General features: G+C 42.1%; 1 protein-coding gene across 2 annotated transcripts in view; it reads left to right on the forward strand.

Moving 5' to 3' along the window:
- Positions 1-12,328, forward strand: part of LOC140465026 (uncharacterized) — a 50,758-nt gene that overhangs the window by 28,741 nt on the left and 9,689 nt on the right. The window contains exon 2 of one of the 2 annotated variants that reach the window (XM_072560820.1): positions 1,660-1,783. The gene's annotated coding sequence lies outside the window, so the exon portion shown is untranslated. Of the gene's footprint in view, positions 1-1,659; positions 1,784-12,328 lie in introns of those variants that run through there. The other variant, XR_011955047.1, reaches the window with a different exon arrangement.

A 12,328-nucleotide genomic window follows, 5' to 3' on the forward strand; every position in this document is an offset into this window, starting at 1 on the left:
TCCAACAGGTTTAATTGGAAGCACTAGCTTTCAGAGTGCCACTCCTTCATCAGGTGGTTGTGACTATAACCTGGAATCATGTGACTTGACATTGTCCACCCCAGTCCAACACCCACACCTCCACATCATGAAATTTTCTGGACATACTTCCAGTCACAGCTGACAATATTGTATCAGATTTTGGGCATAAAAAGACCTAGTGCTGGCAAAACTGAAACAGCTGGTGGTGATGGGGGAAACCAAAGGGCTGTCACATCCAGAATTATAAAGTCATTGAGATGTACAGCATGGAAACAGACCCTTCGGTCCAACTTGTCCATGCTGACCAGATATCCCAATCCAATCTAGTCCCACCTGCCAGCACTCGGCCCATATTGCTCCAAACCCTTCCTATTCATATACCCATCCAGATGCCTTTTAAATGTTGCAATTGTATCAGTCTCCACCACTTCCTCTGGCAGCTCATTCCGTACATGTACCACCATCTGTGTGAAAGAGTTGCCCCTTGGGTCTCTTTTATATCTTTATAAACCTATGCTCTCTAGTTCCCACCCCAGGGAAGAGACTTTGTTTTTTTATCCTATCCATGCCCCTCATGATTTTATCAACCTCTATAAAATGTTTTTGGACCAGGAGAGACCAGATCACAGTAAAGGATGGCATGTTGTTATGGGGAGCAAGAGTGATTGTTCGGAGCAAAGATTGCCGCCAGAGTTTGGCTGAACTCCTCCAGGGTAATTCAGGGGTTTCCAAGTTGAAGTTGTTGCCGAGAAGTTATGTCTGGTGGCTAGAATTGTATACAGACATAGCTGCGTTAGTGGGCAGTGCCCAGAGTGCCAACAAAGCCACAAATTACCGTCAGCAGCTCCCACATATTCATGGGAATGCCTAGGTAAATCCTGGACTCATTTACATATCTACTATGCAGGTTCTCTCTTGGGCTCAATGTTCTTAGTCATTGTGGATGTCCACTCAAAGTGGCTGGTTGTGCATAGAGGTTATTCGTCAAGCACAAAGATGATGATAGAAAAACTGTGAGCACCTTTTACAATTCATTGACTCCCTGAAGTCTTGGTCGCAGACAATAGGCCATTGTTTACCAGCAGGGAATTTGAGTATTTCCGAAAGTCGAATGGTATTCGTCATACAGGGACAGCTCCACACCATCTGTTATGCAATGGTGTGGCAGAAAGAACAGTCCAAACAGAACAGTCCTAACTTTGAAGGCAGACCTAAAGAAACAATCTACAGCTTCCCTAGATACTAAACTGTCCCGGTTCCTATTTGATTATAGGATCACCCCTTGCGCAACTGCAGGGATAGATCCAGCAGAGTTACTAATGGGGAGAAGATTCCACACCAGGTTAAAACTGATCTTCCTGCACCTAGACAGGGTTTGGGCGGAGGGAACAACAATGCTGGAGTCTGCTAAGCAAGAGAGACAGTTTACTTCAGGGACCGAAGTTTAGTGTCGGAACCACGGGAATGGCCCTGCATGGGTAAGAGGGATAGTTCGTGTGAGATCAGGGCCAGTGATTGGAGTTCATGGAGATGTGATGGTCCTGTATAAGCACATGGGCTATATGAAAGCTGCAAACTTGCAAATGGTGCAGGAGCAAAACATGACTGGCTCCTCAACTGACTTTCTGATTGTTCCAGAACCCATGGATTCTCTCTCTCTGTCAAGGAATCTGAGATGGACGTGATGGATGTTGCCACCTTGATGCCTTTACCCACCTGAAAAGAACAATGAATTTCTTCTGAGATGCTCCAAACACAAGAGGTGAGCTGTTGTATGCCCATATTAGAGGCAAAGTTGAAGCAACCTGACCTGGTGCTAAAACACCCCAGGAGGAGCTACAAAAGTAAAGAACTGGCGTTTGTCCTTGGACTCCGAGGGGGAGGTCAGCCAGGTAGACTTCACTGAATGAGTTTCCTGATTGGAGCTGTTAATCTAGTCCAATCAGGGAGTCCAGAGTTAACAGCTATAAATAGATGTGTCAGGGGTTCTGTTCACTCAGAACTGGTCTGAGGAAACTGGATCAGTGTCAAGGACTCTGCACATATAAATAAAGGGTGATTCGGTGATGGGATACCAGCCTCTGTGGAGTTAATTTAGAATTTCAGGACCATTAGATCCTGGCGACTTATCAGTCTTTAGCCCAATCAGTTTTACTTACTCTTTTTTTTCTCTCTGGTGATATCATTATTTTTATTTCCTATTCTTTCCAAGTTATTTTTCCAATGATAGGTTAGTCCAAAACCAGAGAGTATAGGATTAAGATGAGAGGGAGGAGGATTAAGATGAGAGGGAGGAGGATCCAAGATGGTGGCAATCTGAATAGATCAGCCTTGCTGAGCTCTTGCACCCCAACAAAGGGTAGTAATATTTTTAACCTCCACCTTGGTTTCTTTTGGAAAAAAATACTGTTAAACGGTTGTACTACCATTTAAATCCTTTCTCGAGTGTGCGAGAATGACTAGGGGGAAGCAAACGGCCAAGTTCCAACACTCGGGACACCCGCTGAAAACGCTGGGTGGGCCCGTGACTGCAACTGCAGCTCCCTCGGCAGCTGTGAAAGAAATGCCTGCTCAGCAGCAAATTATGGAGGAACTCTGAGCGATCCTACAGCGGATCCAGGAGATGAGGAAAGAGACACGTAATCGGCTGAAGCCAATCCTGGCTACGCTGCAAAAGCATGAGAAGGAGTTGGAAGGACTCAGGAAGCAAGTTGAAGAGGTTTAGCAGCAGACTTCAGCATTGGAGACTAAGGTCGAATCCTTAGCGGGGCAGATCCAGGCCCTTGAGCAACAGGTTCAGGCCCTGACTGAGCAAGTCGATGACCTGGAAAATAGAGGTAGGAAGAAAAATATCCCGGTCCTTGGGCTGCTGGAGGGAGTAGAAGATGGGCAGCCAGCAAGTTTTTTTGAAGACTGGCTGCTGCAATTTCTTGGCTGGGATGCCAAGGCGGACCGGGTGAAAGTTGACAGAGCTCACTGGTTTGAGATGTGCAGATCCGGTCAGGGTTAGCACCCCTGCCAATTCTGATCCTATTTCAAGGCTACAGGGACAAGCAGAGAGTAATGGAAACTTCTAGAAGGTTGGGGAGAGATCCGCAGGGCCTGACCTTTCAGGGAACTCAGATAATGTTCTTACAGGACTTTTCTGCAGCAGTGAATCATAAGAGGAAATCGTTCGATGTGGTTAAGAGAAGGTTCAAGGATCTTGGTATTCAATATTCAATGAGATACCCAGCAGTGCTTCGTATTACTTACAAGGAGACTGCGCGATTGTTTGATTCCTCGGAGCAAGTGAAAAACTTCTTGGACACTTTAAAATAATGCAGATAGATTTATGGACATAGATAATAATGTATGTTTTTTTTTCTTGCTTTTACTTCTTGTACTTTCACTCTTTTCCAAAGGAGTTGCTGTTGGTGTTTGTTCCCTCCGAGCTGGAGTGGTATAGATATATTGTGGGGGGTGGGCAGAGTGCTCACTGTTTTTGCTATACCATTGTATTTACAATGACCTTGGTTTGGTTCCTTCCATTGCTTGGATTTGGGGTGTGGCTTGAGTTGAAAGGGGGGATGGATGTTTGTGTTGGAAATGTGCGCGTCCTCTGTGGGAAGGGGGTAGTGTCCCCCATTAAATGACTTTTGTGTTTTGTAGTTTATATTTACTTTAGTTTTTGCTAAATAGACTCTATGAGTCTCATTTTGAGTATGCTCAGTGTGCTGCAAGTTGAATTCTTCCTCTTGGCAGGTCAAAGGTGATTGTAAAGGATCATGGTTAGCATTTAAGAATGGCGCACCTGGAATATCAGAGGGATTCATTCGCCAGTTAAAAAGAAAAAAGGTGTTGTCGAGCCTTAGAAAGGAGAGGATGGATGTTGCCCTGTTGCAGGAGACTCATCTTAATGACAAGGAACACTTGAATTTACAGCAGGGTGGGTTTGATCGGGTGCTTTTCTCCTCTTTTAGCACTAGGAGCACAGGAGAGGTCATACTTGTCTGGAAGGGTCTTCGATCTAATTTAATGGATTGTGTTAACGATAAAATGGTCGGTTTGTTATTCTTAAGGTCTTTATACATGGTGAGGAACATGATACTTTGAATGTCTATGGTCTGCTGGCCTACCCACTTAAATGTTTGACTGATACACTTATCTAAGCTGATGGCCTTGGCATTGCAGCATATTATGGGGGTGGAGGGGGGGGAGCTTTAATTGCCTTATGGATCTTGTGCTGGATAGAATGCAGAAGGGGCCCCCAAAGCTTTCTTCACAATCTAAACAGTGATTTATGTGTGGAACTGGGGTTGTTAGACATCTCCAATCTACAGGCAGAGAGTTTATGTTCTTTTCCAATCCTCATAAGTGTCACACAAGGATTGATTATTTCCTAACTGCCGTGGCTTTTTTTAGAGTTGGTGGTATCCTGTTCAATTGGGGATATTGCCATGTCTGATCATGCAGCAGTGGTTAAGATTAAGGATGACACACTGGGCTCACAGTACAGGCAAATGGATTCCTTCATCCTCAAGTACAGCAAGTTTGTAGAATACTTCTCTTGGGAATTTGAAACTGCTAAAGTTGGTGCTAGAGGGATAATTATCTCCTATTCAGCCAGCCAGAAGCAACAGTAGGGATAGCAGCGGCGTCTGCTTGAGGCTCGATTGAAGGCAGTAGAGATGGCAAATTACAGTAGACCATCGGTGATTTAGCTGCAGCAGATCACAGCAAGGAAGGAACTTTCCTTTGTGAAGCAGAGGCTTTTTGAGCGTGGTGATAGGCCAGGTAAATATTTGGCATGTCTGGCCAGGAAGAAGAATGCCTCCCAGTCCATCCTTTCTATTAGGAATAAGAATGGGATTCTTTCTTCTGATGCTAAAAAAAATTTCAGAGGTTTTTCTCTGAACTTTACCAGTCTGAATGCTGTGAGGACAGATGGGATAAGATGGAGTCTTTTTTTTTGGGAACTTGGATCTTTCTGGTGCGTCTGCTGAACAGGCATCTCTGCTTAGTGCTCTGTTAACAGGCCCTGATGGCTTGCCTAGTGTGTTTTGTAAAGAATTTGTAAACATACTGTCAGGGTTGACATGTATAATTGTTCATATAGTCAGTAATGCCTCCCGCCATCCTTGAGAGAGGCTAATATCTCATTTATCCTCAAGAAAGGGAAGACCCTTTCTTGCTTCTGTGACTGTGCTTCTTACAGACACATCTCATTTTTAAACTCTGATTTTAAAATTTTGTCTAAGACGCTGGCATTGAGGTTGAGAAGGGTGTTACCCTCTATTGTTAAGGAGGGTCAGACGAGATTTGGAAGAGCCATAGATCATCTAATAATGTTAAAAGACCGCTTAACATGATTCAAATGTGCCAGCAACGGTTCAAGGGTTGGTGTTTTCCATGGAAAAGGCATTTGGTGGAATGGCTGTATCTTTTTTATACCCTGGGGTGATTTATTAGATGGATAAGGGTCCTTTACAGTAATCCTCTGGTGGTTCTCACTAATGGTATAAGGTCTGTTGATTTTAACATTGGTAGGGCGTCGGCAAGGCTGTCCCCTCTCACCGTTGCTGTTCACATCGGTGATTGAGCTGCTGGCAGAGACCATTCATGGGGACCCTAATATAGCTTCCCCAAAGGTAGGGTCGCAGGTGCATAAGATCACATTATATGCAGATGATGTTCTCATTTTTCTCTCAAACCTGGCAGTTTCAGTGCCCTATTTGATACAATGAATTAATTAATTTGGCTTTTTCTCAGGTTACAAGATCATTTTTTTCAAAGTCAGAGTATATGCCTATGGAGGAGGGGGGGGGGTTATCTTTGGAAAATACCAGATGTTGAAGGTGGGTTTTTCTTTGAGTGGGCATAGGGAGGCTTTCTTTATTTGGGCCTCTCTGTTACCCCGAGTTTTGGTCAGTTATTCAAGGCTAATTTTGTTCATTTGTTTGACAAGATTAAACAAGACCTCCAAAGTTGGGGGGCTCTTCCAATATCATGGCTAGGTTGAGTTGCTCTTATTAAGATGCAAGTTCTTCCTCGCTTATTATACCCTCTGTAAATCCTTCCCTTGCTTTTTCCTCGACAAACATTGGTTTAGATTTTTTTATTTGGCACCATAAGCGACCCCTTATCAAACTTACAAAATTGCAATTGCACCAGGGGTTGGGAGGAGTGGATCTCCTTGCTATGAGAAGATATCAATTGAGCTCTCTTCTATCTTTTTGTGAGTAATTGGGTCTGTGGGGACTCAGCATCGTTATGGTTGGACATTGAAGACTCCCAGGCAAAGTGTCCCGTTATTAACCTATTGCTCCTGGACAAGATGAAGACAGTTGCAAAACATTGCCATAATCCAATAGTTGTTAATATTGTCAAAGTGTGGAGGGCAATGAGACAATGGAGGATAATATGTTTAAAACATCTTTCCATTTTCCCATATTTGGTATGCCAGGTTTCTGGCCGGGGACAATGGATCTCGGGTTTAAATCTTGAGCGGATAGGGGAGTCTCTTGTTTGGGTGACCTGTTTGAAGATGAACCGTTAATGTAATTAGATCAAATAACTCGTGAGAATGGATTAACAAGTAGGGACTATCCTTCTGGCTAAGGGTTATAGATCTGATACAGAAAAGAGGGTGCTTCAGACTAAGAGTAGTCTTTCAGTGAGTACTCTCTATCATTTGTTGAAGTTCCTCAGGTGACATCAAGTGATTGCGGGATGTCTGGGAGAGAGAGAGAGTTGGGATGGAGATCACTCTGGAAACTTGGGAGGACATTTGTGACAATGTGAAGATGATTTTGATATGTAATAAGACCCATGCCATGCAATTAAAGGTTCTTCATAGAGCTCATCTGGCCCCAGATCGTCTTGCAAAATTTAAGCAGGGAGAATCTTCAATATGCCCCAAGTGTAAAATAAAACAGGTACCCTCACTCATTCTTTGTGGTCCTGCTACAGACTCCGTGCGTACTGGAGCACTGTGACAGGAGTAATAGAGGGGGTCTTGGGGACTGAAGTCAAGGTGGAGCTGGTTTCTCTTCTCCTGGGTTCGCTGAATTTATCTCCCTTAGATGTACATGGGAAAAAGCTTTTTAACATCCTCACTTTTTGTGCAAGGAAGAACATTCTAATGTGCTGTGTGTCTGAGAATCCCCCTGGGTCTGTTGGGGTAACATAAGTTAATTATGGAACACATTCCTTTGGACTTCCTTACAAACATGATGGACCAGAAAACGGATAACTTTTATAAGACATGGCAGCAGTTCTTGAATTATTTGGAAGCAGATGTGTCCATTTTAATTAGGACTATTGTCTATCCATGATGGCTTGGTTTAATAAGCCTACTATCCTGAGAGGAAGAATTTTGAACAAATAATTGTTCAAAATTTAATAATTGATGCTCTCAAAGGTTGAGAGCCGTGGTCTGGTTATGCTGAGTGACATTATTTATTTACTTATTTATTTATTGATGTGTAATGAATGTAGTTTCGAGTTCTTTTGTAGAATAGTATAATATTTGGTTTATTGTTTATTGATGCTGTTTTTGTTGTTATAATGTTATATTTTCATATTTTGGTAATTTTATAATTTTTAATAAACTTTTTCCAACAAAATTAAAGAAAAAGTGAGAGGGGAAAGATTTAATAGGGATCTGAAGGTGCAACGTTTTCATTGAGGGTGATGTGGGTATGGAATGAACTGCAGAGGAGGTGGTAGAGGCGGGCGCAATTACAACATTTGAAAGATTTTTGGACAGGTACATGAATAGGGAAAGTTTAATGGGATTTGGGCCAAATGCAGGGAAATGTGACAAGTTAAGTCTAGGATATCTTGTTGGCATGGATGAGTTGGCCCAAAGGGTCTGTTTCTGTGCTGTATGAATCTATGACTCTATTTTGCCACTTGACTGTTTAGTAATTTTGGCATTTTATTGGTATTTCCAGCTTAGAAGACCAATGCAAAGTACTTGTTCAATCCTCTGTCATTTACAATATAGACAATAGGTGCATGAGTAGGCCATTCTGCCCTTCGAGCCTGCACCACCATTCAATATGATCATGGCTGATCATCCTCAATCAGTATCCTGTTCCTGCCTTATCTCCATAACCCTTGATTCCACTATCCTTGAGAGCTCTATCCAACTCTTTCTTAAATGAATCCAGAGACTGGGCCTCCACTGCCCTCTGGGGAAGAGCATTCCACACAGCCACCACTCTCTGAGTGAAGAAGTTTCTCCTCATCTCTGTCCTAAATGGTCTACTCCATATTTTTAAGCTGTGTCCTCTGGTTCAGCACTCACCCATCAGCGGAAACAAGTTTCCTGCCTCCAGAGTGTCCAATCCTTTAATAATCTTATACGTCTCAATCAGATCCCCTCTCAGTCTTCTAAACTCAAGGGTATACAAGCCCAGTCGCTCCAGTCTTTCAGTGTAAGGTAATCCTGCCATTCCAGGAATTGACCTCGTGAACCTACGCTGCACTCCCTCAATAGCCAGAATGTCTTTCCTCAAATTTGGAGACCAGAACTGCACACAGTACTCCAGGTGTGGTCTCACCAGGGCCCTGTACAGCTGCAGAAGCACCTTTTTGCTTCTATACTCAATCCCTCTTGTTATGAAGGCCAGCATGCTATTAGCCTTCTTCACTACCTGCTGTACCTGCATGCTTTCCTGGTTCCCCTTGGTTATTTTCCCAGCCTCATTCTCTAAGGAACCTATCTTCACTTTGGCTTTTCTCTTCCTTTTTATTTATTTGAAAAAGCTCTTGAAATTACATTGCCCAGTGTAATCTACAGATCACCAACCAGTGGGGAAATTTAGTGTTAAAAAATCTACAAGGAAATTAAAATGTGCAAGCAAGCATGTCAGAACAAAAGATCCCCTTGGAAACAACGACCATAACATGGTAGAAATAAGATTCAGTTTGAGAATGACTGAGTTGGGTTGAAAACAACAGTGGTAAGCTTAAGTAAGGGAAATTACAAAGGAATGAGGTCAGACCTGGCTAGAGTAGACAGGGAAAGGAGTTTAGCAGCAATTTGCAAGTTTATTCTCTCCCTGTTTGTTATGTTTTTGATCATTTTTATTAATTCCCGAAACATTGATTCTCCTGTTCCTTGGACACTGCCTGGCCTGCTGCGCTTTTCCAGCAACACATTTTTGGCTCTGATCTCCAGTATCTGCAGTCCTCACTTTCTCCTTTTTAAAAAACTTCCCAATCCCCTGGCATACCACTAATCTTTGCCACATTTGATGTTTTTTCTTTGTTTGATGCTATCATGAACTTCCCTGGTTAACCACGGTTGGTTCCTCGAATTGTTCTCCCTCACTGTAATATACCTTAGCTGTGAGCCATGTACATTTTTTTTAATGTCTGCCATTTATCCTCAATTGTTTTTGCTACTCAACTACAAATCTTCTCAAAACCCGCTAACTAAACTCCCTTTCCAGTCCACTTCAGGACTGTCTTAATTATTTTGTAACTAACCTTATTTAAGCTTAACACAGCTGTTTCTGACCCAATGACCTCCTCCTCAATCAGAATCTTAAATTTTACCATGTTATGGTCCTGTTTCCAAGGGCATCCTTTGCTCTGGCATGCTTGCTTGCACCTCTCCAATTTCCTTGCAGGTTTGTTTCTCTTCATGTTTTGTGGTCCATAGAGCAATGTAATTGCACCTTTCATGTTCTTTAGCTCTAGCTAAATTGATTCTGTTCTTGAACCATCTGAGGCATCGTCATTCTGCAGTACTGTATGCTCTCCTTAACCAAGGCTCCACTCTTTATTTTCTACCTTTTCTATCTTTCCTGAAAAGGGAATAAATATTCAGCCCCCAATCAAGCTTTTCCTTCAGCTAGATTTCTGTTAGCATCACAACATCAAATTCCATTTGGCAATCTACCCTATAACTGATCGTAGTTACTATGCATATTCACGTAGCTTAGCCCTGATTTTAGCAGGTTTTAATTTCTTCCTTACTTCTATTCAACCTGTTCACAAAACGTTCAGTCTCGCAAATGCACTGCAAAGTAACTCCAGCCATTGCCCGTGTTCCAAAATTCAAATTTCAAGTTTCTGCAGCTTGTGACCCAACCAGTACATAAGTTCATCCAGGTCATGTTAAGTGTCCATAATTCCTATTTGCCATAGATGAGCATTCCATGTGGCCCAGGTGGTCTGGATAACTATTAGCTTTAAAATGCAGATTATTGATTAATGAGCTTATAATTATGCTATGAAGAGAAACATGTTTCTCTTCGATTTTTTTTAAACTGAACTCTTTTACTCAACTTTTTCATCTTGGCAAGGAAAATAAAAAAGAAAGAGACTTCCCTCTACAGATCACTGAATTTCCTTACTCACCAAACTCAGTGATTTCACTATGTCTCACTGCATTAATCCCTATTATTTAGACAATTGAGATTCAGATGAGCCTAATACCTGGCAATTACAAAACTGGTTTGGAGCAGTTAATTATCTGATTTCACTTCTCTCCACCATAGCGTCCCACCCAAAGTTGAAGCAAACCTAAAATTTAAAAGCAGTGAATTTAATATGACACTAATTGCAAGCAAGCATTATATTATTTCTTAAATAATGAAATTTCCTTTGAAAATTTGAAAATAGGGCCATCTTGTGGCACAGTGATAGTGTCCCTACCTCTGGGCCGAGAGACCTGGGTTCAAGTCCCACCTGTTCCAGAGATGTGTGATAGCATCTCTGAACAGGTTTATTAGAAAAATAGATTAAAATTTGAATGTACAGTACTTTCATCACAAACTGTAATAACTCTGCCCTGCACTTCTAATAAAGGAAAGCGTTAGGTGAGTTCAGTTGGTGTTTATCTCTTGGCAGGTCCTCTTTACTCTCAACCCAAAGTGTGCTTGTAGAAGATTATGTGAATTAATTCCAATGTGCTGATATCCTTTGGGTAGTAATACCTAAGTTAACACTTTAGCCCATTACCGATCAACTTTTCTTTTGACTGTGCCAAGCAGCACACTCCCGATAAAATACAACCTCATGGCTACAGGTACATATGTACATAAATGTGGCAGGACAAAAGACAGATCAGTTAGCAAGATATATGGGATCTTGGACTTCATAAATAACATTGAACACAAAAACTAGGGTAATTAACTGAAGCTTTATAAAGCCCTAATAAAGCTTTAGAGCTTTAGGGCTAAAAATTGGCTCAACAGATGGAGTGGTCTGAGGACTTGTGGGTTATGCTAGTTCAGACTAAACTTGTAGGCAAAGCTAGTGAAGTTCTTACAGTGCTGTCAGGTGAGGGGGTCAAGAGATTATGAATAGGTCAAACAGGCTATTTTAAGTGTTTATGAATTAGTACCAGAAGCATACAGACAGCGGTTCAGAAACATAAAGAAGGAACTAGATCAGACTTATGTTGAGTACGAAAGAATTAAACATAGTCATTTTGATAGATGGGTGCGGCCCTTAAAAATAGATAAAACCTATGAGGCTACAAGAGATTATTTTGATGGAGAAGTTTAAAAACTCATTTTCAGAGATGATAAGAAGTCTCGTGGATGAACAGAAAGTTCAGGAAGTAAAAGAGCAGCAGAGTTAGCAGATGAATACTTGGTATATAAGACAAGCTTCTGGCAAGAATTCCATCTTGTGAGGGATAGAAGTTGGGAGAAGGGGAGATCCTACACTATGAAACAAAGAGTAGAGAAGTATTTACCACAGGTTAAAAAGAAGCCCATGTGGGTGGAAAGGAGGTGAAGAGCCTCCGGTGTTTCCACTGTGTCAAGTGGGACACGTAAAATCACCATGCTGGTCATTAAAGAAAGGCACTGTGGGAAAAGATGTGGTAAAAGAAGCTAAGCTAGTGGCATTAGTGAAAATAGTAAAGGAAACCTCAAGAAAAGTGGAGGTGCTGCATGAGAGTGCACAGCCTAGGCAGGAGCTGGATATGGAGTCAGTGCCTGACATCTATAAAGAATTTGTCTCTGTGGATAAGGTTTACTCAGAAAGAGCAGGGTGAGAAGGTCACTAAGTTATAATTTTGAGAGATACAGGATCTAACCAGTCTTTAATAGTAGGGGATGATCGTATTTGCACCCTTTCTGACCTGTTACCCAAGAGAGTGGTAACATGTGGGATAGATGGACAGAAATTTAGCATTCCCCTATGTAACATCTGGTTGGAATGCCATCTCAAGACTGGGTACGTAACAGTGGGAGTGATTGACAGAGTGGCAGTCCCAGAATCCAGTTTGTTCTTGGGAATGATTTAGCAGGGTCCAAAGTAGGAATGACATCCCTTGCTGTAGAGAAGCCCAAGGAAG

This window comes from Chiloscyllium punctatum, chromosome 41 (assembly GCF_047496795.1).
Source record: "Chiloscyllium punctatum isolate Juve2018m chromosome 41, sChiPun1.3, whole genome shotgun sequence".
In the NCBI taxonomy this organism is placed as follows: Eukaryota; Metazoa; Chordata; class Chondrichthyes; order Orectolobiformes; family Hemiscylliidae; genus Chiloscyllium; species Chiloscyllium punctatum.